We start from the raw sequence: 26,320 nt of genomic DNA, 5'->3' as shown, positions 1-26,320 counted from the left end.
TGGGCTGCCATTTCCTTTTCCAGGGTATCTTCCTGACCCAGAGATCAAACCCTGGTCTCTTGCATCTCCTGCATTGTCAGGAGGATTCTTTACCACTGAACCACCAGGGAAGCCCAGTTTGCACTAATCACATTTCAAATGCTCAATACCCACATGTTGCTAGTGGCTCCAATATCAGACAATGGAGATCTAGTCAATATACACATTTATCAGCAAAACAAAAATAATCCCTTTCAGAACCTTTGGCTCAAACATGATCAGTCATAAAAACAGTTGGCAGAAAATCAAGAGTGGCAGCTACCTCCACTGCACTCCTGTGACTGTGAACTACAAAAAATTGATTATCCTAACACAAAACATTGTTCTGGAGCAATCCTGCTGATGACAGTTTAGAACAGTGAGCTTCAAACTTGGCTACTCATCCATGAATTCAGAAAGTATGTGAGCAGGAGTAGTTTGCAGGGAATCCACGCTCAGCTTCTCAACATCCATGCCTCTTGCTGCCTAAAACTGATCTGTCCAAGGACAAGTTTTTCCCACTTGCTTAAAATTAAGCATTATTTTGCAGCTATTCTCAACACTAATCACTTACATCTGTCATTAACTGGAAACAAAAGCACTCCCTAATAGCTGCATATACTGTCCATGCTGATTCTTTTACACATAATTGAAATGTTTTTTGTATTACAAAATGTTTACATTGGTAAAACATGTATAGAAATTGTATGTGATTTCTTTCAAATAAGGTACATCATTCAATTAAACTAGCTAAAACGTGTTTTCTCAGATTGTATCTTGAAATATCTTTCCCAATGAAAGTCAATCCTCATTTCATTTTACAATTACAGATTTTCTAGTACTTATTATCAAAAAATTAAATATGGGTGTTGCCAGACCAGTTATTTTTTAGCTTTATATACTTTTCTCTTTTATAAAATATGGTTGAAAAGTTTAATCCTGTGGCCTAAAAAAATAATGTCTTTAAAATTTTTTATACATTATTCTTAATTATTTCCAGAAACCCCAAATTGGGATATTTGTTTACCAAAAGAAACTATGCATACCATTCAATTCCTTGTTTTATAACATGTTAGCTACATATTATACCATTTAATTTTAAATTACATATAAGAAACAAAATTATTATTAAATTATTTTTATTAATAAATTTTATCATTAAATTATTATTAAATATTAAAATTAAATTTTCTTTATTTTGAAATAAATAAAAATCTCATTTTAATCTTCTATTTACTTTGCTAGTAAAATATTTAACCAGAGGTGCCCCCAAATTGATTTCTCCATGGTTTAAATAAGGTTCCTCAAAATGCATATTAATTTATATTCTCCATTGAAAAATGAATGTCTCCATTTGACACTTTATCTGAAGATAAAGCTGATTTGGCTGATTATTTTGATATGAACATTGCCTTTGTCAACTGAGTTATATTATAAATGTTTTCTGTGAAATCAATAATCCAAATCAGTAGCCTCAAAGTTTCATATTTAGTGTAAATAATAAACTAAAGGGATTTTATCAAAATTATTGTATTAACTGACACTTATCTAAGTATTTTGATTTTCCCAATCTTTATAAGTCCAATGAGTTAAAAACAATGTCTCAAAATGAAAGAATGATATATAATAGTCATTTGCTAAACCTTGGTGATAAGGTTATTCTGGTAAGCCTCCCAGAAACACTAAAATTAATGATTCAGCAACAAACTCTTCTATAATTCGGACTTCTTTTCTTTCAAACAATTAAAGATAGGCTCAGCCAAATTGTCTGTTAAAAATAAAAAATTTTAATTTAAAAAGTTTAAGTCATTAAACTTTTTTTATGACTGGTCACCATGTGATTTTTGACCTGTGACTTGGACTCATTCCATTCCCTTCTCCTTATTTATGGGAATAAAATTAATATTGTACTCTGTCTCATTAGAAGTAAGAGTTATCCTCCAAGTCATGAACTAATTTGGGGAAAAATAAACAATCAAATTCACTTAAGAAAAGCATTGCCAACCAAATTCTAGTTTTCATTTTTTACTTTTCAAAATGTGTAATATTTTATACTCTTCTGATAAACTGTGCGCTACTAATAATTTAATAATAAAAGATTTAGTACTTAGAAGCTTAGCATTATGGGAAAATTCATTTCAACCTATATTTTTGCAGAGACGTATGGGTGACCAATAAAAGATCTTTGAACATAAAAATAAAATGCATTAAGATAAATTCTGTGAGGGAAGTTGAATGGAATGGCAATTTCAAGGAAATAATAAAATCATGTAAAATTTCTAACTGTTCATGGTTTTTCCTTATTTGTTTGCTCTTAATTAACAATGATGAGTGACTTGTTAACATGATATTTTTAGCTCATTGGACAGATTAAGGTGAAAGTGAAAGTCACTCATTCGACTCTTTGCAACCCCATGGTCTATACAGTCCATAAAATTCTCCAGGCCAGAATACTGGAGTGGGTGGCCGCTCCCTTCTCCAATTAGCAAGGTATTTTTAGCTCATTGGACAGATTTAAAATGTGATTAAATCATTAATTAAAAGTATAAATATTTATAATATGCTGCAAATGATAACTGTACAAATAATTAAACTTATGATAAGAAATTTCAGATGCTAACTTCAAGATGTTTGACAGGGTAGACAGTTTCTCAAAATTATTTTAGGCAGCCTATAATTAGCAAGTTTGAAAACCACCGCTATAAAACATAGTCTCATTAAATCCCAGAGGAAAAGTGAGTGAAGGAAAGAATTTTAGAAACAAAGACTTCTTTTTATTTTATGACTTTTTAATTTCTGAAGAGTTCCACCTTTATTCCCAGGGATATGTTCGAAGACTGCCAGTGGATGCCTGAAACCGTGGATAGTACTCAATCCTATATAGACTATGTTTTCTCCTATACATACACACCTATGATAAAGTTTAATTTATAAATTAAGCACAGTAAGAGATTAATGATAACAGTGAAAATAGTAAAATAGAACAAATACACTGTAATAAAAGTTACGTGGACGTGGTTTCTCTCAAAAATATCTTATTGTACAATAAAATGCCTTTTCCATCATAACTAGGCACTTATCCCTCACTGTGGCTGTAATTTTCACAGTTTGAGATGCAATAGCAAATCTGGCACCAATTTCTTTTTCCTTTTTCACAATTTCATGGGTAGAAGATGCATTCTTACCATAAATCTTAGCAACCTCAGCATACAATGTGGTTTTCTTTCTTCATTAACTCAAGAACTTTTAACTTACAGGAGCACTTCATGGCTTCTCTTTGGTGTAACCGAATTGCCAGCATCACTACTCTTGTACTTTGAGGTCATTATTAAGCAAAATGAGGGTGACTTGGACACAAGGCTGTGATAGCTCGACAGTCGATCTGATACTAAGTGACTAACGAGTGGGATATGCAGGACTAAGGGATGCTTCACATCCTGGGTGGCACTGAGCAGGACGGTGCAATATTTCATCATGCTACTCAAAATGGCGTGCAATTTAAAAACTTATGAATTGTTTATTTCTAGAAATTTGTATTTAATATTTTCAGACCACAGTTGAGTGCGGGTAACTGAAACATTGGAAATCGAAACAGTGGATAAGGGTGGGGACTATGGTATAGCAGAAACCACTATAACTTGATGTATACCAGCTTATTCACCAGGGCAGTTATACAACCTTGCAATGGTGAAATTTTAGGGAGTATTTCTAAGCAATCCACAAATACTGTACTTACTCAAAATGGTCACTAGGTGGCGAAAGACTCCCTCTTCCCCGTTTCCATCAGCCCTCTCAATCTTCCTATCTCCTGCAAAAAGGAAAAGGATAGGAATAACATAGAACAGTGACAACGAAACACAACAATAGCAAGAAATATTTGTTTTAGGGGTTTCCATTTCCTAAGCACAGTAATAAGTCCTTCTCATCTCTGAGAATTTCAGAAATAGCCTTGTCTGGGAAGGTCATTTATTCTTCATTAATATCACTTACAAATATTGTTGACTAATACATCTCTCTGATATAACCATGCACTTTAACTACAAAACTCAAACCCTATTCAGCTAAGTACTTCAGCTCTAGAAAAATCAAAAAGCAGCAGCAGCAGTGGCCTCTGGGACATTCCAAGCACGAGGTTAAGCCCTTCATTGCACTGAATCTGCGAACAGCTCTAAGAGTTAGGTGTTAATATCACCCCCAGGATACAGGTGAGAAAGCAGGAAAATAGCCCCAAATCGTTGAGTCAGTAAGTGCCAGATATGAGATGCAAATGCAGGTTTGGTTGTGTTCATTTTCAAGTTCAACAGCCACACCCTTAAATATCACACTCTGAGATACTTTGGGGTTGTGTGTGTATAACTGTCTATGGGTCTTTCTATGTTTGCCTATTCATATTTATATTTCTGTGCTTCTATGTGATTTTATGTCCATGATTCTGTGCAATGTGGAAGTGTCTGTGTGCACACACACAAACACATGTGCAATCCAGAGCTTTCAGAGATATTTCTGGTAATTTCCACATCACTTTATATAGTTTAGCCATCAGAGGGAGCTCACTAATTTTCATTTTCTCTTGAAGAGGCTAAGAAAACATACGCTAAAAGTCACATTCTTTTATATGTGGTTGAGTCGGTTTTCATATGTTTAAGTCTGCATGTGTCTCTATGTCTATGCATGTGGAAGTCTGTGTTTCTGTCTGTAACATGATTAAGCCTGTGGATACACCTATATGCTTACACTGACAGATGTAACTGACAGTGTCTGTACATTCTTATATTTGATGTACATTTAGACTTAGTGTTGGGTGGGCATAAAAGTACATTTGTAGATCATTTGTGCATATGCACACACGAGCACGAGTCAATGTGTGTATATACTGACATGTGAGGGTGCATCTCTGTGCATCTATGCATTTGTGTGCCTGTGGGTTTGTCTCTATTTCTACATGTATATGGTAAAGAACCTACCTGCCAGTGCAGGAGACTTAAGAGATGAGGGTTCGATCCCTGGGTTGGGAAGATCCCCTGGAGGAGGACATGGCAACCCACTCCAGTATTCTTGCCTGGAGAATCCCATGGACAGAAGAGCCTGGAGGGCTACAGTCCATGGGGCTGCAAAGAGTTGGGCACAACTGAAGTGACAGCACACATGCATGCATACGTGTATGTCTCTTGCTTTCATAGGCTGAAGATTTTCTGTGTCTGTGTATTTCTGGGTGGGGATGCCTGCCATCTGAGTGCACATTTGCATGAGAATTTGTGTGTCCATATAGGCAAGTGCATTTATAGAGCTCTGTGTGCATGTGCCTGTAAGGGGCTTTGCAGCGTGTCAGCATCTATGCGGTTGAAGTCTTGTCTTCAGTGTGTATATCTCTACAAGAGACCGTGTGTATAAGATAGCACCCATGCCTGTGTGGGCATGTTTAGTCCTCATGTTTACTGTTTGCAAATATTCATCTGTGTGGGCCTCTGCATGTCTGTGTATCTGTGTGTATATGACATAGGTGTGTGTAGGCGTGGGAGTCTATGTGCCTACATGTGTACATTCTTGTCTGTAAGCCTCTTTATCTGTGTCTCAGGGCTTCTCTATTCACACATGCATGCCTTGGTGTTCATACATCTGTTCCTCCACCTCTGGTTGGATGTGTATGTCTGTGTGACCATCCTCATGTCTATGGGCGCATGTGTGTGTGTGAGTCTGCATGAGAACTAATGTCTTTGGATGACTCTCTGGGTGAATGCATCTGTGTGTCCACATGCTCATGTTACTGTGTGCATTTGAGGACTCTGGGTACAGGAATTTTCCCTATTTGTTCTGCTATGTCTCTGTTCCTCTTGGTTTGTGTATGCCTCTGTGGTACCTACGCCCACTTCTGTTTGCATGCATACATAAGACAATACACACACGTGTCTGTGCAACTGTGTGTTTGTGAAGGCGTGCTGGGCTCTGCCAGTGTGGGTGCATACTTTTTCTGTCTGTGTGCAAGACATGCATGCTTGTGTTCCCGTGTGCCTCTGTGTTTGTCCAGTATATTTGTGGATCTCCATGTCCATTTGTACATTCACGTGGAATGTGTTCACGTGTGTAAATCTGTATAGATGTACCTGTACCAGCTTCGGTGTCAATACCTTTGTGAGTCTACATGGGTGTGAACCATGTATTTCTCTGTCTCTGTCTACATGCCTGTGTCTCTGAATCTAACTGAGATTCTGTGCATGAATGTGATTTTATATGTTCCTCTTGTGCATCTAAGTGAGTGTGTATGAGTGCAGACGTATTTGCCCATGTATACCTCTGTGTGGGTCTCTAGGCCTGTGTGCCTAATATGCCCATATTTGCAGGTATACACTTCTGCATATGAATCAATCTCCCTCTCTCTTCCCTGCCTCATTCTCTCCCCTGTATCTATATATAATGCTTATATCTCTCTATATAAAAGTAATATGTCTCTATATGTATAGAGCACTGTCTTTGTGTATATATGCATGTAGAGATTTCTTTCTCAGAGAAGGCAATGGCACCTTAATCCAGTATTCTTGCCTGGAGAATCCTAGGGATGGGGGAGCATGGTGGGCTGCTGTCTATGGGGTCACACAGAGTTGGACACGACTGAAGTGACTTAGCAGCAGCAGCAGCAGAGATTTCTTTATGGATTTTCTCTGTTGTGTCTGTGTGTGCATGGATATGTTTCCATGTACAAGTGCATGTATGTGTGCACACCTGCATGCTTGTGTGTTTCTATGTGCACATCAACATGCATGAACATTCCCATGTGCATCCCCATAGTCATTTCTATACATATGCATGTGTGCATGTTTATATGTTTTCATGGTGAGCATGAGCATGTAGGTTGCATGTACAGGCAGGAACATGTATGCACAGGTATGTTTTAATAACAATTATGCCTCTGTGTGTAGATTCATGTGCTCCTGTGAGCATGAAAATGATAGTAAGTACATATTTAAGACACATGTATCTACCTATGAATAAATCTCCATACTTCAGAGTTTGCGTAAATGTCTCCATGTCTCTGTGTATCAATAAAAACACATACACCTGTGTCTGCATATGGACAGCTCTGTGCAGTCTATGGGTGTGTGTGTAGACAGGCCAACACCCATGTGTCTGTGTGAGCTTCCGTGGGTTTGTCTATGTTTCTGCATAAACATCTGAAGTGTCTGAGAATGGACAGGTACCTCATCAGCCTCTAGAAGCATCTGTATGTTGTCATATGTCTGTATGTGTATGTATCTGTGTTTTTGCAACTTTGAGGTTATGAGTTAGTAAACACATCCTATGGATGCCTAGGTTGGCATATGTCTCTGCATGCTTCTCTGGGCCTATGTGAGTGTGAGTGTATATTTCTGCCTACATGGTGCCTTGTGTCTACATACAGAACTGTGTACATTTGTATGGATCTGTGTGGATGCATATGTGTATCTGTGTAGACATGAGATGATCCCTGTTGGGACTCTGGGTTATTTGCTCATATTCGTGCAAACACGACTTTGGCTGTGGCTGAAAGAATGTATGATCTGTGGGATGATGACACACCTGTAGGTCTATGTCAGTGTGAATATTTGTGGCACTATGCGTGTGTGTGTGTTCTGGTGTGTAGGTACTTATCTGTGATGAATGTTATGTATATTGATGTGACTACTTTATTGGAGAAAGACTTTTCTACTCATTTCTTCAGCTGCCTTTCTACTGTTTGGCCAGCAGAGGGGGCTCAAGATCGTCTTCCTGCTCTTGAAATAACTACAAAAATAAGCAATAAAGATGGCCTTCTTCGGAAAATGTGGATTATTAAAGACGGTAACTATGGTGTAATAACACAGGCTTTTATAATCTGAAGGCCAAATATGGTGGCTGCTCAGATCTTCCAGTCCTGATGCCGTCAGAGACCCTTCTGTCGGAGACCCTGGCATGCACCTACCTATCTTCCTCCTCCCCATGGGCCTAAGCAGGGCCCACCTGCTGCAACCTTCTTCCCCATTTTACTGCTTCTCTTTGACTAGAAATGCAGATTAAGATACCTGGTGTCATATAGTCCAACAGTCTTGGAGGCAGGAACCAGCATCATCCACAGTTGACAAATGAAGACTGAGGATCAGAAAATTAAAGCACATCATCAGCACCATATGACTAATAAGTGGCAGAGGCAGAATTCAAAGCCAGGCCTGACTGACATGAGAGCTTTCCGCCTTCTGCTCCACCTTGAACCACTTCCATGATATCGAGCGCGTCCAGTTCCCAGTGCTGGAGCCAGGACTGGGAACAGGCGCAACTGCATTCCCAAGCCTGTGTCCTGAACCTTGATTCTTTCCTGAAACTATCTCATTTCATCCTTGGAACAGCTGAAAAGGAAATATTTCATCCATGTTTACAAACGCTTATACAGAGCCAAAGAAATGAAGTCACGTGCCAAAATTCTGTGTGAGCATGTAGGTCCTCAGTTTGTGTGCTACAGAGTAACAGCTTGTTAATGAGGCTTAAACGTGATAGCATGGATGCCTCATGAAGTCAATCTGAATGTTCCAGAGGACACACACTTACTACCCTGCTTTTCTTGTGAGGCCTTCTGAGTATTATGCAGCAAGTCTGGGTGTTATGAGGGTATCTGTGAAGTCCGGGGCCAGGCTGGGCGTTGTGGGATGAATATGTGTGCTGTGGATCGTGTGTCTCTCAGTATGGCTCTTCTGTGAGGACCGTGGGACAAGTCTGAGTGTCCCAGGGCTAGTTTCTGAGTTTAGGTGGCATGTCTCTGTGTAATTGGAGTGAGGCTAAATGTTGTGTGTTGAGTCTGTCTGAAGGAAGGTGAGTCTAGCTGTTGTAGGGCAAGTGTGTGTGAAGTATGTGGAGTGTTAGTAAATGGTAGGGCCTATGAGTTTCTCGTGGTGTCAGTCCATGACTGGTATGATTCACATGTGCACTGTGATGTTCTCTACATTAAGGGAGGAATAGCTATAGGGTGTGAGGTGAAGCTGTGGATTATGGGTTATTGCTATGAATTATGGGTCCTGTGAGGTCTGAGGTTTGGAGTGAGTGTGTTTTGTGGGAGTGATTCGGAGCATTGTGATTTTTATGACTGATTTTTTGGATTTGTGTGTGTGTTTAGTCACTCAGTCATGTCTGACTCTGTGCGACCCTATCGACTGTAGCTCACCAGGCTTCTCTGTCTATGGGATTTCCCAGGCAAGAATACTGGAGCGGCTTGCCATGCCTTCCTCCAGGGCATCTTCCCAACCAAGAGATTGAACCCACATCTCTTGTATCTCCTGCATTGGAAGGCAGATTCTTTACCACTAAGCCACTGAGGAAGCCTTTTTTGGATGTACCATCAGGTAAATCTATGGACTGAGGAACATGTCCTCACAATGTAGCGTATGTCTAGCTATTGTGGTATATACACTGCAGTCTGTGTGTTGTGGGATGTATGCTTGAGTCACAGGGTAAGACAACATGTCATGGGTTGATTCTGGAGATTCTATAGTAAGTTGTTATGTCATAGGGATAACCTTTGCACTGTAGGATATGTCTGTGCTTCACGGGCAATCTATGTGGCTTCATAAAGAGGGACAGTTCCCTAAGTGAAGTTGTATCTTTACATAGTATGCTATTTCTGGAAGACGTGGTCTGTGCTGCACACTGTATGATTAGACTGATTCTGGACGCGGTGTTGGGTATATTCTGGTGTTTTAAAGAGAGTGTATATTATTAAGGGTGAGTCTGGGTGTGCAGGAGGTTGTGTATTTGCATTGATTACCCTGTGTGCTGTAGGCATATCTGCTTTATGATGTAATTCTGTGTTGTAACATATGCCAGTGTATGACTGAACATGTCTTGAGTTTGGGATCTTTATGCTGGATAAAGATTTGTTCTGTGAGGTACGTTTGTGTGGTAGGTCAGTCTATGCATTATAGGGCGTGTCTCTCAGCGGTGTAGAACAAGACTGTGTACTGTGAGGCTTGTCTGTAGTATTGTGGCTCATGTATTGAATTGTGAGAGTTTGTGCAGGCAGCTAAGTCTGAATATTGTGGAGCATGTCAGTGCATTGTGGGGAGAACTTGATCTGGAGTGCGCTTGTAAGTTGTGATTTTGTTCTAGGTGTTTCCAAGTGAATTTGCTTTGGGGAGGATGTCTGAGCCTGATGTGCCCATTCTGAAACTGTTGGGCATGTCCCTGCATTTGCAAGGTGTTTTTTACACTGTAGGATGCACTTTTTCACTGGAGGTTTTGCTAAGGTGTAGGGGTGACAAAGTACATTAGAGATTGTGTCTAGGTTGTAGGTCAAGGGTACCTTGTGGGGCAAGGCTGTGTTGGAAAGTACATCTGGTGAGGAGAACAACTCTGTAATGGGGATCATGTCTTCCTCCTGTGGGGGAAGTCTGTGTGTCCTAGGGCAATTCTGGGGGTTGGGGACACATGTTTTCTTTGTGGGGTAAGTATTTGTCTTACGGAGCAATTGTGTGTGAACGTACTGGGGTGAATCTGTGTATCAGAATGCAGTTTTGTGTTTGTGGGAGAAACCTCTGTGTCACAGGGTACACTTGCTCATCGTAGGTTAACTGCAGCTAGGGATTATGCAGCTAGTTTGTATGCTGGAAGACACGTCTGGGTGTTGTGTGGTAAGACGCTGGATATTTTTTAAATCTATTTTTACCATTAGGTAAAATTGGGTGAGTTGATATTGTAAAGTGAGTCTGTGCAGTTAGCAGGAGAGTTAGCTTTGTGGAAGTTATCTGTGGGTTATACGGCATGTCTTGGTGTGGTGGAGTAAGCCTGGACATGGTGGAGCAAGTCTGTCCATTATAAGGTCATTGTAGATATTGTGAGACATTTGGTGAGTACTGTGGTGCAAGACTGATTCTGAGGCAAATCTAAGTGTCATAGTGATGTTGGATGCCTCAAGGAGCAAGTCTCGGCTTTTTTGGAGGATTTTTGCATTGTGAGAGAAACCTCTATATGGTGATACTATTCTATGGGCTGCAGTGGGAGTCAAGTCGTGGAACATGTGTGATATCATCAGTTGGTCTAGGTCGTGGAGAGCTGAGTTTGGAGTTCTGGGAGAGTTTAGGCACTGTAAGGCTCATATACACACGGCAGAGTGGTTTTTGGAGTTGTGGTTCACATTCTGTGTGTTTGGGGGCATCTGGTGGTTGCGGTGCATAATGGGCTCATTGTTTGCTTTGTAGATGAGTCTCTACACTGTGGACTTACGCCATGTGTAGGGGGAAAGCCTGTGCATTGTAAGATGAATTTGGAAGTTGTGTAAAATTGTGTATGTACTATCGGGCAGGTAGGTTTTCTGTCACACATTTTAGAGCTCCTGGACAAGACTTTGCTGGTGGGGGAGGGAGCGAGTCTTTGCATTTGAGGATGTGACCAGATATGGTGGAGGAGTCCAGTTGTTATGAAGTGCATGTTTTGAGAAGCGTTTGTAACTTGTTATGCAATTCTGTGTGTTTCTGGGGGGGTCTACATCTTTGGGGACATATGTGTGGATTGTGGGGTGTATACAGGATGTATAGAACAGCTATGGGGGAAGCTGCCCACTTTGTGTAATTTGGGCTGCTGTGATGTGAGTCTGGCCAATGTAGCGAGAGCTCGGTGGTGTGACTGGATTCTGCCCATTGTTTTGGCAGTGTCTTAAGTTTTGACTGTTGCCTGTACATTCTAATGTGTGTATGGGCACTGGAAAGATATGAGTGTGTGTGTCATGCTAGGCTTGATGCAGGGTGGGTTTGTGTATTTGGGGCTAAGTGTGAGTGTTTGGTACAAGTTTGGGAGTCATGTGGTTAAGTGTGTGGTGGCACGAGTTTGTTCTCTGGGGTAGATCTGTGAGTTGTTGGTTGCGATTGTGCAGTATGATGCAATTCTGTGCATTGTGGGGTGACTCAAAGAATTGTGAGCCGAGTTGGAGTGCTGTTGTTCTTTTCTATCCATTGAAATGCAACTATGGGCTTAATGAGGGTGTTTCTATGGGGGCATGCTTTTATATTTTAGTGTGGTTTGGCAATTATTTTTAGAGTCTGTGTGTTGCACTGTGAGTTTGAGACTCCAAGGGGCAAATTTGCATGTTTTGGGACAAGTCTGAGTTGGGACAAGTTTGTGGAGTTAGTGTGGTGTGGGAAAAAAGTGTGTGTCAAGCTCATCTGTACCCTGAACAGTGAGCTGATGTGCTGTAATGTAAGTCTGTGAGTTCTGAGAGGAATCATTATCCTGCATGTGTGAGTATATTGTAGGGTGTTTCTTCATGTTATAGTGCATGTGTGTACACTGCTTGAGCAAATCTTTGCATTATGAGCTAAGTGTGTTAACTGTGAGAGGGTTCTATAGATTGTATTCAATAGAATGGGTGGTATCCTAAGATGCTATTCCATGCCTTGTTGGGAGAGGAGGTTGTGTTGTTATTGACTGCAAGTGTTGGGGAGCACTCATTTTGCTGGGGGACATGTGTGTACAAATGCATGTGTGTGAGTTTTGTGTCAACTGTGAGTGTTGTGTGACACATCTGTGTGTCTTGTGTTGACCCTCTACAATACCTGGGGAATCTGCCCCATTTGGGCTGGTTGTATGCTCCTTTGTGTGCGTCTCTGAGTGGTGAGCAGAGTTTTGGCACCGTCTTTGGAGAACATCTAGGAGAGATGTGTGCTGGGGCACATTTCTGCATTGTAAGAAGAGTCTTGTGGCATGAGTTGTGTCTCCTCATTGTGACTTGACACTGCACCGTGCGGCATATAAGGGCTTTGTGACACGATTCTGTGCTTTCTGAGAACAGTCTGGGTTTCGTATTTGTATCTGCCTGTTGGGTTTTTGCAATTCTGCACATTGTGTGCTGAGCTCAGAGTGGTGGGGTGAGTCCTTGTAATGGGTTGTGGATAAGCATTGCAGGGTGTGCCTTTGTGCTGCGCATGACAGGTCTTGGTACTTTGTTCCTGCTCCTGTTTTCCCTGTAAGCCAGGTGTCTGCCCAGCAAGGTGTGGGGTGTGTGTGTATGTGTTGGGCACCACGTGTTGGTTCTAGGCCACATCCAGTTGTACTAATTCTGTTGTACAGCTATGTGTTTTGAAGGCAAGTCTGTGTGTTGTGCTTTTCTGTCTGCATTAAGGATACGGGGTTTAATGGTACTGTGAAGTGAATCTGGGCATTGTGGGATTGTCCTGGATGTTGCAGCCCATGTCTGTGTGCTCTAGGATGTGCCTTTGCGTAGGGGGATAAGCGTGTGCTCTGTAGGTAAGTCTGTGCACTGCAGGGAACGAAGTATGTTATCAGGCATGTTTGCATTGTATATAAGGTGTTCTACCATCTGTCCAGACTGGTGTGTAATGTATGCCTTGCACGGTTTGGTTGGGCAAGCCTGGGAGGTAAGGGAGCATACCAGCACATTATAGGGCCTCCTGTGTGCTGGGGAAACTCTTTGCAGTGAGCCTTTTGTGGGTCTAGTGTTTTCATTGTGGAGTGACTGAGGAGCAAACAAGGTTTGTAGAGTGAGGGTGTGCATGGTGATCCCAGCCCATGCACAGTATGCCTTTTGTTATGAGGCAGGTCTATGCACTGAGGGGTTTACCTGTGCTTTGTTGGGGTCATTTTTAGGCCACACTGTGGACATGTGGGATGTTACTTCCCTAACCAGGAACTGAACTCATGCCCTTGCGGTAGAAGTGCAGAGTCTTAACCACTGGACCACCAGGGATGTCCCTTTGTTGGGCTTTATACTTGGCATGATGGTGCTATGTGATGACAGATAGTGCTACGTGGCAGACAGGTGTTTGTGGAGCACGCCTTACACTGTTTCAGTCTGTGCATTATGGAGTGGGTTGCGTGGGTTGGGGTTGTGTCTGTACTTCAAGACGAATACCTGTATGTTGTGAGGCATGGCTGTGCAGCATGGGGTGGTCTGTCAGCAGTAAGTTCCCTCCAGATGTTCTGATGTGAGTGTGAGTTAGGCAGGCGGACATTTGCATTACCAGTCACAGGTCGTATCTGAGGGCTCTGGGCCTTGTGTATCTATTGGAGGACTAGGTGGACCCAGGTAAAGGTGTTTGGGGCCCTTGCACTGTGATGTAATTCTGTTCCTTTGGCGGGGCTGTGGGTTGTGTGGACGTCCATACCCTGTGGAAGACACCTAGGGTTTCGGAGACTAGACTGTGCAGTGGGACAAGATGGTGTGTCATGATGCCATTCTCTACTTTGTGGGAAGAGTCTGCAGCGAAATCAAGTCTGTATGCTATAAGGCATGTCGATATGGATCAGCTCTCCATTAGAGAAGTCTATGTGTTATGGATTGTTTCTAGGGATTTTAAAGTGAGTTCTCTGTGGTATGTGTGTTGTAGACCCCATGTGTGCGTATGTGTGTGTGTGTGTGTGTGTGTGTGTGTGTGTGTATGACAAGGTACATTTAGTTCAATGGGATGAGTGTCTGCATGGATGAGTTTGTGTATCATGGGTGTGTTTGTGCACTGCATGTGTGTTGTGTGATGCGTCTAAGTGTTAGAGACTCTGCACAGTAGGTGCTTCCCAGTGTTGTGGGCTAACTGCAGTCGATAGGGAAATTGTAAGGAAAGGGTGGTGGGAGTGAGCTGTGATGTGATTCTGGGCTGCATGTTGTGTGTTATTTGAATTATTTTAGATCGAGTTATACCATTATGGTCCAGTTGCACGTGTAGAAGCAACAATAACAACAACAACCAGATCTGCTAACATCCGTACACTAATTCTGTGCCAGGCACTCTTCTAAACACGTTAGAAGCAGTCACGCATTTATTCTTCTTGACAGCCCTAATAAGTAGGTACCATTATTACTCCCAATTTATACCTGAGAAAAACAAGGCACAGAGACATTAGACTCCTTTCCAAAGGCACATGATTAGTTAACAATACACATGGTCTTGGAGGCCAGGCAGTCTGAATCCTAAGAGTAAGTTTTAACCACAATCTACACCACCCCTTTGTTTGGGGATGTGCATATCTCTGGACCTTATGGGGTTTGTGTCGGCGTGGTGGTATAAGTATAGAGTGCAGAGCCCCTACAGAGAGCAGAAATTCATCCAAGTGTGTGAGGTTTCTCCTTGAGTTTCGGGATGGGTCTTGTGCAGAGGGGCCATTGTTTATATCAAGTTTGGAAGCAAAGATGCTAATGTTTTGCCCTGTGTGGCAAGGCTTTCCACTGCACTGACTGTGGCCACTGTGCTGAGCTCTTGCTTTAAAGGACAGGTATGTGGTGATGCAATTTTGTGAGCTGTCAGAGAATCCTGTGTGTTTGCAGGAGTGTCAATTTGGAAAGGTGTGTTTACATGTTGTACATCTAGTCCCTGGATGATGGGTATTGCTGCCCTAGACTGAGTCATGTAGGAGAAGTCTGTAATTGTGACGCAGTTCTGTGAGTGATGAGGGGACCGCATGTGCTGTGGGAAACATGTTTATGTTGCAGGGGTCTGCAGGTTTTCCGAGGTCATTAAGGAGGGAATATGTGTACCTGTTCAGTCATGTCCGACTGTTTGTGACCCTATGGACTGTAGCCCGCCAGGCTCCTCTGTCCATGGAATTTTCCAGGCCAGAACACTGGAGTGGGTTGCCATTTCCTACTCCAGGGGATCTTCCCAACCCAGGAATCGAACCCCAGTCTCTTGTGTCTCTTGCATTGGTGTGCAGATTCTTTACCACTGTGTCACCTGGGAAGCTAATTGAGGAGGGGGGGGTTTAGGACGCCTCTGCATAGGGTGTGTGTGTGTGTGTGTGTGTGTGTGTTGGTGTACAATATCTCTGCATATCTGGGGCCTAGCTGTGCTCATGTTACAGGAAGTGTCTTTGTGTTGTTGGGGCATGCAGGTGCCTTGGAGGCAGGTGTGCATTTGGGCTGAGGACACTGTGTTGCAGAGTGAGGGTGTGTGTTACACAATGCTGAGTGCTTACACAGTAAGCACCCGAGGGGTCTGGGAGGTGTGACACATATTATGGAGTGTTCTCTGTGCTCGTGAGGCAAGCTGGGTGATGCTGTATGCTGTGGGATGAGTCACAATCAAGGCACAAGACTTATTCACTGAGGAGCATGACCTTAGGAGCATAGTTCTGTGCTATATCCACACACGATGGGACAAAATCTGTGCATTGTAGGGTGTGTTCATGTGACAGAGGGCACATCGCTGAGTTGGAGGATGCATGTGTGTGTGCATGTGTTGTGTTGTGGGTCTGGATACTGTGGGGGTGAGTGTGTATATTAAGCAGCAAGCCCATGCATCACAGAGCACACTTCTGAACTGTGATGAAGCTCTGTGTGTGGCGAGCAGGCTAGTTTAGAATCCTGTCCGTGCTCTGTAGGGTATGTGGCTGTTGTGGCAAAGCGTCTGTGTGCTGTAATGTTCCCAGCTGTTCTGGGGTTGACCCTTTTCACATTAGCAATGTTACTGTCAATTACATTGTTAATTACATTAACAACTGAAACAGTTCCTGTGTGCCAGGCACTGTATTAAGCGCTTAGCGTATCCTAATCCATTCAATACTCACAACAACCCTTTTCAATAGGTACAGCTGTTATCTTTGTATTACAAATGAGCAAACCAAAGAATAGAGAAATATACTTACCCAATGTGCACTATTAGAAAGGGGTGGAATCTGGATTCGGAACCCAAGTAGTCTGGGTCCAGAGGCCTTGCGCTTAGCTATTACACAAGTGGTGTGTGTTGAGGGCCAGGGCTGCAGCTCAATGGGTTGGTAAAGCACATCTGTAAACTATGATGGAAATCTTGGCATTGCACAGGTATTAGTGTGTGTTGTGTGTCTACATATTGGGGAAGGCTCATGTGCTTTATAGGTTTTCTATCTTAGGGTAAATGTGTGTTGTGTTGCAATTCTATGCATTGAGGGAGAAATCTATGTGTTCACAGGCATTTCTGTGAATTCTAAGTTTTGTGGGTGTGATTATGTCGTGGGGCAAATCTATGACTTGAAAGGCTTGACTGAGTATCTGGGGTGAGGCTCAGGGTTCTGTGGTGTTTGTGTGTGTCATGGAACAAGTCTGTGTGTTGATGGGAGAATCTGTGCATCTAGATGAAGTTCTGGGCCTCCTTGGGCTGACTTTTGTGTGAAAGCCATCTGTGTGTGATGGGTGAATCCAGAGGTTGTAGAGCAAAGGGTGGTGAGTGTTTGCGGGTGTGTGTGTGCACTGCGTAATCACCCTAAGGTGTGCGGTTTGGGTGAAGTGAATCTGCATGACAAGTGTGTCCCGTGACATGACTCTGTGCATCATTGAGTGCAGGGTTGTACTTTGTCATAGGTTGTATCAAGGTTGTGAGGTGACTGTGCACTGAGGGGCGAATCTGAACATTTCAGGGAAAAGTTAGGTGCTGCCATGGCATGAGCGTGTCTGTTGTGGAACAAGCCCGTGTGCTGTAGGGCCAGTTTGCACACTGGGAAGTAGTGCTATGAGTTGTGAGGTGTGTCTATGTATCACAGAGTGTGTCTAAAGAATTTGACAGGGGCTTTCTTGATCCAAGGCCACAGTGTGCCTTATGGAGAAGTGTATATTTGGAGGAGCTCTGGATGCTGTAGGGCACATAAGGGTGCCATAGGGTGAGTGTTGGCATTGTGTGGTGACTGTATTTGTTGTGGAGTCAACTGGTGCATTGGAGGGAAAGATGGTACGTTGTGCCATAGTCCGAGGGGGTGGGAGATACATGTTAAGATGGTCTTTGCATCTCTCTGTGATGGGGTGAGCTTGTCCAAGTGCAGTGGGGTGAGTCTGTGCTCTGGATTTAATCTTGGTGCTGTGGGCTGAGTCTTGGAGCTGTGGGGAGGGTCTAGGTGGTGAGGGCACGTCCTTGTGCTGTGGACATGACTGTGTCCCATCGAGAGGCTGTGTGTCCTGGGGCCAGTCTGCTGGGTTGGAGAGGGTCTGTGTGCCCGAGGGGAGGGCCTGGTTCCTGGGGAGACAGCTGGGTTTGTGGGGTGAGCCTAGATACTGGAGACAGTATACTGTGTGCTGTGGGGAGCATCTTTCAGCCAAAAGGAGAATCTGTGTGTGTCCGGGAGACTCCGTGTGCGGTCAGCCGCCGGGGCGGGGGGCCGGTGGGCTGTGTTTCACGGGGTGAGTCTGTGTGATCTGAGTCGTGTCTGTGTCCTGCAGGCCACGTCCGTGTCCGTAGAGGCAGGCTTGGGTCCTGTGCTGCTTGTCTGCATGCTGTGGAGTTTGCCTGTGAGTGGAGTCTGTGTCTCTCTGTGCGGGTTTTCAAGCTGTGTGGTGAACTGTGTTCTGGGATGGGGGAGGCTGTGTGCCTGGGACGGGGGCGAGGTCCTGTGCCCGGAGGAGGGCCTGCATGCTCTGCGGGTTGTCTCTGTGCTCCAGGAAAAGTCCTCTCCCTTGGTGGGAGTCCGTGTGCTGGGTCAGGGAGATGCAAGTAGAGTCTGCGCCCTGCAGAGGACCTCAGCTATGGGTTTAGTGGGTGGGGCATCAGAGAAATCTGGGTGCTGTGGGGACAGCCTTTGTTCCATGGGGTGCCTATGTGCCATGGACTGAGTCCCTGCTGTGTGGTGAGAGTGTTGTGTTGTGGGGCATATTGGTGGGTAGGAGGGCACGTCTGTGACCTCTGGAGTGAGTCTTCGAGCCTTGAGAAGATGCTTGGTTTTGGAAGAATCTGTGTTCTGTGGGCTACGTGTGCCAGGGAAAGGCTCTGTGTGACGTGGGGACAGTCAGAGGGGCTGTGATGGTCTCTGTGTCTGGGATAGAGTCTCTCTGTGTCACAGGGAACACAGATCTGCATGCTTTAGTGAGACTTTTGGCTGCAGGTAGGATATGTGTGCCTCTGGGTGAGGCTGGGTGATGTAGTGAAATGTGTGCTGTGGGGCACGTTTGTGGCCCTGGTGCTTCTCCGCATGCAAAGCGAAGAGTCTTTGTGCTGTAGGGGTAACTGCCGGGCTTGTGCTGTTTGGCCACCGGACATTAGAGGGTGAGTTTGTACATTGCAGCACAAGTCTGTTTCAGGGTAAGTCTCCTTTAATATCTACAAAGAATACTAGCCAACACTTATACACTGATTATCATTACTGGACACTGTTCTAAAGGTGCTATTATTACCCCCATTTTCCATCTGAGGAAATTGAGGCACAGAGAGATTAAGTAAAATTGTACACAGGTACATGCAACTAGCCACCGGTGAAGGTTTGAAACAAGGCAGTCTGTTACTTGTGCCCACACCATTATGAATCCCCTGGGGGCCCTGAGGCATAATATCCTCTTGTGGGTGAGTGGCTTCAAAGATTGGGAAGACTTCGTGATCTCTGGTGGACATACTGAGAGCAGGTAATATAGAAGGAAGAAAAAGGGAGTGGCTCAAAGCCTTCCGAGGATTAAAAAAAAATTCAGTGCTCTGTATACCATAATGGTGGCATTTCAGCCCAGAAGAACTGACATCAGGACAGCAAAATAACACCTTCAGCGTCTGGAGCCCCCATGACCCCTCCCTCGCCTCCACAGCCGCATTCTGCCACTGCGGAAAAGCGAATGCGCATGCCCTGGTGAGCTGCCGTTGCCATGGAAACCAACCTCCAGTCACAAACAAATCATAGCATAATACAGCAAATCTAGAAATGATTGGGGCTGCGGCTGTGAGCCAAAGGAGCCCCTTGCAGTAAGGTCAGGCAAGGCATCCTTCCACCCAAGCCCCCCTTTTTCCTTCCTGAATCAGTAAAGGCTAGAAGCAAGTCAGAAGTCAATAGAGAAAAAAAAACTGTGTTGGGAGTGGGGGTGGCAAGGGTCAACAGTGGGTGGCAGGTGATTTTAATAGTCAAATATTTCTTTGAGAAACATTTAACCCACCACCCACTAAAAGACTCCGTGGTTTATGCTTGAGCCTTTCACCTGCAGTAAAAAGAGGCGAATCACAGGGGTATGTCCCTCTCTATAAGAGATGGTGGCAGTGGTGGCATGGATTGGGATTCATCCTGCCTCCTTTAAATCCCTAGATCAGACTACCGCCAGCAACAGGCTGCAAACATTATTTATTTTTGTTCCTTATACATTTCTTACATTTTCCACTTCTACCATTCTAGAAAATTCCAGGAACTGAGTCCAGTCAGCTTTAATTCTCCGAGTACCTGAAGAGTAGAAAAAGAGGTTGAAGGAGGAACTTTAGGAATAACACTAACCCCAGGAGTATTGTTTGACTACACAATTAGGCTGTCAGCTGTGTCTAGGAGGAATAGCACATCTGAAACAGTGGTTTAATATATCAGGATTCCTCGATTTTCACTTGTAAAACGCATCTCAGATAATTTTTTGACTATTTAAAATGTTTAAATCCTGTTTGAAAACCACTGCCCTAAACTGTGTGTGCCCTGAATTTGTGAAAGGCATCAGCAACCATGGCTATAGTATAGAAAGCTGTCAGAAGCTGCAAGAAGGTACCAGTGCTATTGTTGGATGTAACCTTCTTGGGTAGAGAGAAAATGGCCGACCTGTGGAAAGCTACACCCTATCTAGTGGGAGGACAGTTCTTGCCATCTCAAATCAGTGGAAGAAGGTTGGATTATTCAATAAATGATGCTGAAACAATTGGTGACCTATTTGGAAAAAACACAAAATTAGATCTACTTCATATCATATGCCAAAATGAATTCTAGATGAATTAGAGTTAATTGCAAAGAATGAAACAAGTAAATGACTAGGAAAAATGCAGGTGAATATACTCATAAAAGAAATCACAAAATCAAAGCTTGATAGTTATGGATGTCTAAAAATGTAAAGCTACAACACGTTTAAGAAAACTCACCATAAATGATAAAACGTAAATAGGCAAATAAACTGGAAAATAATGCTTTTACCACATATGATAAATCAATGAGGTGATATTGTATGGGGTTGGCGGGGTAGGGGAGAAACCTTAAACTGGTTCATACCATTTGATCCAGGACTTTCACAGCTATGAATTTATCCTAGGAGAAAAAAAAAAAAAAAGCTCACTGAGGTTTATATGGAAAAATATTCCTTAAATTATAACAGCAAAAATTGCATGTAGAAACTTTCAATAATTGGACATTTAGTGGAACACTTATATGATCGAAAATTAAGCATCCACAAAACATCGCATTCTTGTGGGATATTTTAAAATATGGAGAATTTCTCTCAATATATTGCTTAGTGATTAAAGCAGATTGAAAAGGATATGTGTGTAGGATCTTCATTTTATATATAAATACATATTTTATGCATAGATTTGCATGTTTCAGAGAAGAGGGACTGACTATATTAACAGCAATTAGCTCTTGGTTATAGGATTATGGGTAATTTGTATAGGCATCTTTAGGTTTTCCCCAATTTTCTACAACAAATATGTGAATTTTTATAATAAAGGGGAAAGATGGCAAGATATTTTAATAAGATATTGATTTTAATAAGGGCTATAAAAGGGATGAGAGTATGGAAAAGAAAGTCTGGGATTAGAGACAATAAAAAGCAAAGAGTAAATCTGCCCATGTTTATCAACGGTGGAGCAAACCAGATAAACTCAAGATGTGTTATGTAAAGATTATAGTAGTATTTATATGTTAGTAGGTACACAATTTCTTATACAAGATGGACTCCTGGAAAATTTTCTTCACTACAGCAGAGGATGGTCACGTGTCCCTGGATGTGTCAGTCATCCTCTTTGCCGCAGTGCTCTGTTCGAAGCCCCCCTCCCTCCTATTGCTTCATCACACTCTCCCCACCACCTCCTGCAAAACATGCCACCAGCAGACATTTTCAGCTTGGAAAAAATGGCCCCTCTTATCAACTTTATTTAAAGCTATTTCATTCTTATCTTTTCCTCCCTGACTGCTAATTTTGGCATCTAACTCAAAAAAATTTACTTATCTATCTTTTTCCCTCCTTTGCTTCCTATTGACAAAGCAATCTGAATTTCAGAGAAATAAAAGACCCAGCACTTCTGCTTTTTTTTTCTTTTTTTCTTGCAGAAACGTATGTATGAAAGCAATTTCCAGGGACAAGGAGACACTAAAGCGTAAACATTTTCAGGCACAATTCAGAAATAAATATAAAAGCTTTGTTAATAGGAATCTGCTTTTTTTTCACATCCTTTTCCCAAGAAAGAAGCACTGATCATATTGTCTTCACTGTAGAAATTGATGTCCACAAATACAAATTAATTATTTTCCAAATAAAGGCACAGTCACAATAGTCATTATTTCTCTTTCATGATGTTTCATCCTAAAACCAGATTTAAATCTTTCTCATTCAACACACGTTCATCTCTCATGTGAAGCAATTAATCTGAACATTACAGGGTGCCCTCCTTCTCATTTTCTCTCCTGTACAGACATCCAGTCACATGATTTTCTTAATTTAAAAAAATGAGGCATGGTATTCTCTTCTTCATTGCAAAATAACATTTTTCTCATGCTCTCTCCATACCGTGAAAGGAAATCAGATCTTAGAACATTATGAATCGTCATCCATTTCATCACATCTAATGCAAACATCCTAAAGCTGCCATAGCATTCCAAATGCAATTTCTTATTTCAATAACATCTTCATCGAGTCCTCTTTGAGGTACTATCTTAACCAGAATCACAAGAGGGAAGTTTCTATACCTCCTTCTAAAAATTCATTCACTTTTTCAGAAACGAGCTTTAAACTAGAAAAGTGACCGTGGAATGTTTAGAATTGAATTAAGCCATTTTCTCAATGCATAGATTAAAATCAGAAATTCCTCCACAGTTCTGTATTATTTTGATCCATCAAAATATGTCGCTTGCTATTAAAAAAAAAAAAACGTTTCGGATATCTATGTTATAAAAGATTTCTCCGCTACTTACCAGCTGCCTTCGCTCTGCCTCTCCACCAGCTCAGAGGTTGTCGCACTGAAAGGGTGGGGGGAAGAGCCGCAGCGGCTGCTGGAAAATGAGCTGTGCTGTGAAGCAGGGATTAGCTGGAGGGAAAGGAAAAAAATGCCTTGGCATTATCCTCAAAATTTCTCTCCAAACATAAAATCATATTAAGCATTACATGCTAAAAAGCCCATGCTCAACAAAGGGCAGAATTTAACAGTGAAGCCGCTGATCTAAAACATACCTAAATTGCCTTGCTTTCCAGTGAAACCCCTACCAAGCCATGGTCTTTGGCTCTCCCATCTCCTAGCAACAGTCTCATTAATATTTTTCTCTGCAGTGGTCCTACTAGGCATCAGAGAACATTCACAGGGTCTGGTCTCTGGTGGTGAGCATTACCATTTTATTGTTCAAGATGCATGCGTTTTCCCCAATAAAGGCAAGGCAGGCATTCAATAACAAGTTCTCCCTGGGAAGATTTCAAATTCCAAAGACATTCTAGTCAAATGACAGAGATTATTCTTGTCTGGTCCCTGTCCCTTGGTGCAGTGTTGTCACTAGACCACTGACCTAAAGATGGGCGTTAGCAAAAGATGCCTAAACCTTTCTGCGATCACCAAATTACAAATAGCAGCACAGCTCTAAATCCAGGCTCTAAATCAGTGTTGCTGTCCACTGTGCTCAGAGAAAAAAATTAATGCACAGAATTTGTTCGTATCCTTAGCCCTGTAACCATGCTCCCCACCCACCTTCTTGGTTACTGGAGGTACATATTGCAAAAATAGTGGATGAAATATAACCAGATCAAAAACAACCCACTTATCTATTATTAACATGGAAAATATTAACTACATGTTAAGAAAAAGAGGGTGGGTTACTATACAGTATATATAATATGATCATTTTTATATCTTATATGGCTAGGAATAAGTATACATAAATAAAACTAAAAGGATATTTACCAAAATGTTAGGAATAATTATGTCTGGGTTTTCTATGGATGGCAAATTTGAGGGATGTTTAGATCATTTTTCTTTTTGATTATCTATTTAATAACTTTTCTATAATTAACATATATTCCTTGGGTTATTAAAAAAGAACCATGCACAACAATGTGAATATACTTAATGACAGTGAACTGTTCACTTAAGATAGTTAAAATGATGCATTTTATGTTGTGCATATTTTACTACAGTAAAAGAAGAGAGAGAAAAACCATTCATTCATCCCTCAAACATGTATTGAGTCTCACCACATTCAAAATACTGGGGGTAGAAAGGTACAGTCTCCCTAGACTGAACCAGGAAGAAATAGAAAATATGAAAGTGCTGAAATTGATACCATGATTAAAGGCCTCCTAACAAACAAAAGTCCAGGACCTGACAGCCTCACAGGCAAATTTTATCAAACATTTAGAGAAGAGTTAACACCTGTCCTCCTGAAACTGTTTCAAAAAGTTGCAGATGAAGGAAAATTTCCAAACTCATTTTATGAGGCCACCATCACTATGATACCAAAACCAGACAAAGATACCATAAAAAAAAAAAAAGGAAATCACAGGCCAATATCAATGATGGACATAGATGCAAAAATCGTAAACAAAATACTAGCAATCCATATCCAGCAATACATTAAAAGGATCATATACCCACCCTGATGAAGTAGGATTCATCATAGGGATGCAAGGATTTTTCAACATTTGCAAATCAATCAATCAAATCAAATCAACCACATCAACAAACTGAAGAATAAAAACCACATGATCATCTCAATAGATGCAGAAAAAGCTTTTGACAAAATTCACCACCCGTTTATGACTAAAAAAACTCTCCAGAAAGTGGGCATAGACGGTATATACCTCAGCATAATAAAGGCCATATAGACAGACCTACATTTTTCACAGAACTAAAACAAAAAGTCTCAAAATTTGTATGGAGACACAATAGACTCTGAATAGCCATAGCAACCTTGAAAAAGAAAAACAGAGCTGGAAGACTCAGGATCCCCGACTTCAGATTACACTATAAGACAAAGTGAAAGTGAAAGTGAAGTCGCTCAGTCGTGTCCACTCTTTGTGACCCTATGGACACCAGGCTCCCCCATCCATGGGATTTTCTAGGCAAGAGTACTGGAGTGGGTTGCCATTTCCTTCTCCAGAGAATCTTCCCAACCCAGGGATCGAACCCAGGTCTCCCGCATTGTAGACAGACACTTTACCATCTAAGACAAAGCTAGCATCATACTCAGTGGTGAAAAGCTGAAAGTCTTCCCTCTAAGATCAGAAACAAGACAAAGATGTTCACTCGCACCATTTTTATTCAACATAGTTCTGGAAGTCCTAGCTACAGCAATCAGAGAAGAAAAAGAAGTAAAGGGAATCCAAACTGGAAAAGAAGAAATTAAGCTATCACTGCAGATGACATGATACTATACACAGAAAATTCTGAAGATGCTACCAGAAAACTGCTAGAATTCATCAATGAACTTGGTAAAGTTGCAGGTTACAAAATTAATACACTGAAATCTGTTGCATTTCTATACACTAACAATGAAAGATCAGAAAGAGAAATTTAAGAAGCAATTCCTCTTATCATAGCATCAAAATACTGGGGGTTGGGAATTATACAAATGAATAAACACAGTCCATTACCTTTCTAAAAAGCTCATAATCTAACAAAGAGCTACCCCTCAAATTTTTATATGGGTTTTTATTATACATGACACGTACAATTGCTGCACTTAGAAGTATTTTATTTTTTTTAAATGTCATCCATTTGGGATAATATTTATAATTTAGGTTGTTACATTATCTGCCTAAAAATATTGGACATTCAGTGGTGGAGGAAGAAATACATAAGAAATATTTTAAAATATATGTGCATTTTCATATTTGTATAGAATTGCTACATTTTTAAAAGGAGGGGCAGGGAAACTGGTTTGGATTAAAGATTAAGAAATATGACCCCCCAAAAGAGCTATGATAACCAAATGCAATATGTGATCCTGGATTGGATCCTCAGTAGAAAATACTATGAGTCATTTGGGGGAAAAATTGGGATATTTGAATATAGGTTAGATATTAGGTAATATTAGATCAATATAATAGTTGGTATGATAATGTGGGATAACGGATTTGTTCTCATGAGACACATGTTCAAGTATTCAGAGGTGAAGTGCCATGATATCTACAAATTACTCTAAAATGCTTTAGAAAAAAATCAAAGAAAGGATAGACAGAACAAATTAGCAATACGCTGGTGGCTCAGTGGTAAAGAATACGCTTGCCAAGGCAGAAGACGTGAGTTCAATGCCTGGGTCAGGAAGATCCGCTGGAGAAGGAAATGGCTACCCACTCCAGTATTCTTGCCTGGGAAATCCCATGGACAGAGGAGCCTGGTGGACTATAGTCCATGGGGTCTCAAAGAGTCAGACACGACCCAGTGACTAAACAACAACAAGTAATTGGTAAATCTAGATTAAGTAC

At 41.9% G+C, this 26,320-nt stretch overlaps 1 long non-coding RNA gene across 1 annotated transcript; it reads right to left on the bottom strand.

Moving 5' to 3' along the window:
- Positions 1 to 1,297: 1,297 nt before the first annotated feature.
- LOC120881745 lies at positions 1,298 to 22,924 on the bottom strand. The gene is made up of 5 exons (XR_005725329.1): positions 22,825 to 22,924; positions 20,908 to 20,943; positions 20,039 to 20,106; positions 8,052 to 8,118; positions 1,298 to 3,826 (listed from the first exon to the last, which is right to left on the bottom strand). It is a non-coding gene; the product is annotated as an uncharacterized LOC120881745 (long non-coding RNA).
- Between the last annotated feature and the right edge of the window lie 3,396 nt (positions 22,925 to 26,320).

This window comes from Oryx dammah, unplaced genomic scaffold (assembly GCF_014754425.2).
Source record: "Oryx dammah isolate SB20612 unplaced genomic scaffold, SCBI_Odam_1.1 HiC_scaffold_23, whole genome shotgun sequence".
Classification (NCBI taxonomy): domain Eukaryota; kingdom Metazoa; phylum Chordata; class Mammalia; order Artiodactyla; family Bovidae; genus Oryx; species Oryx dammah.
Note: the sequence above shows the minus strand (reverse complement) of the source record. Positions and strands in the feature narration are given on the sequence as shown.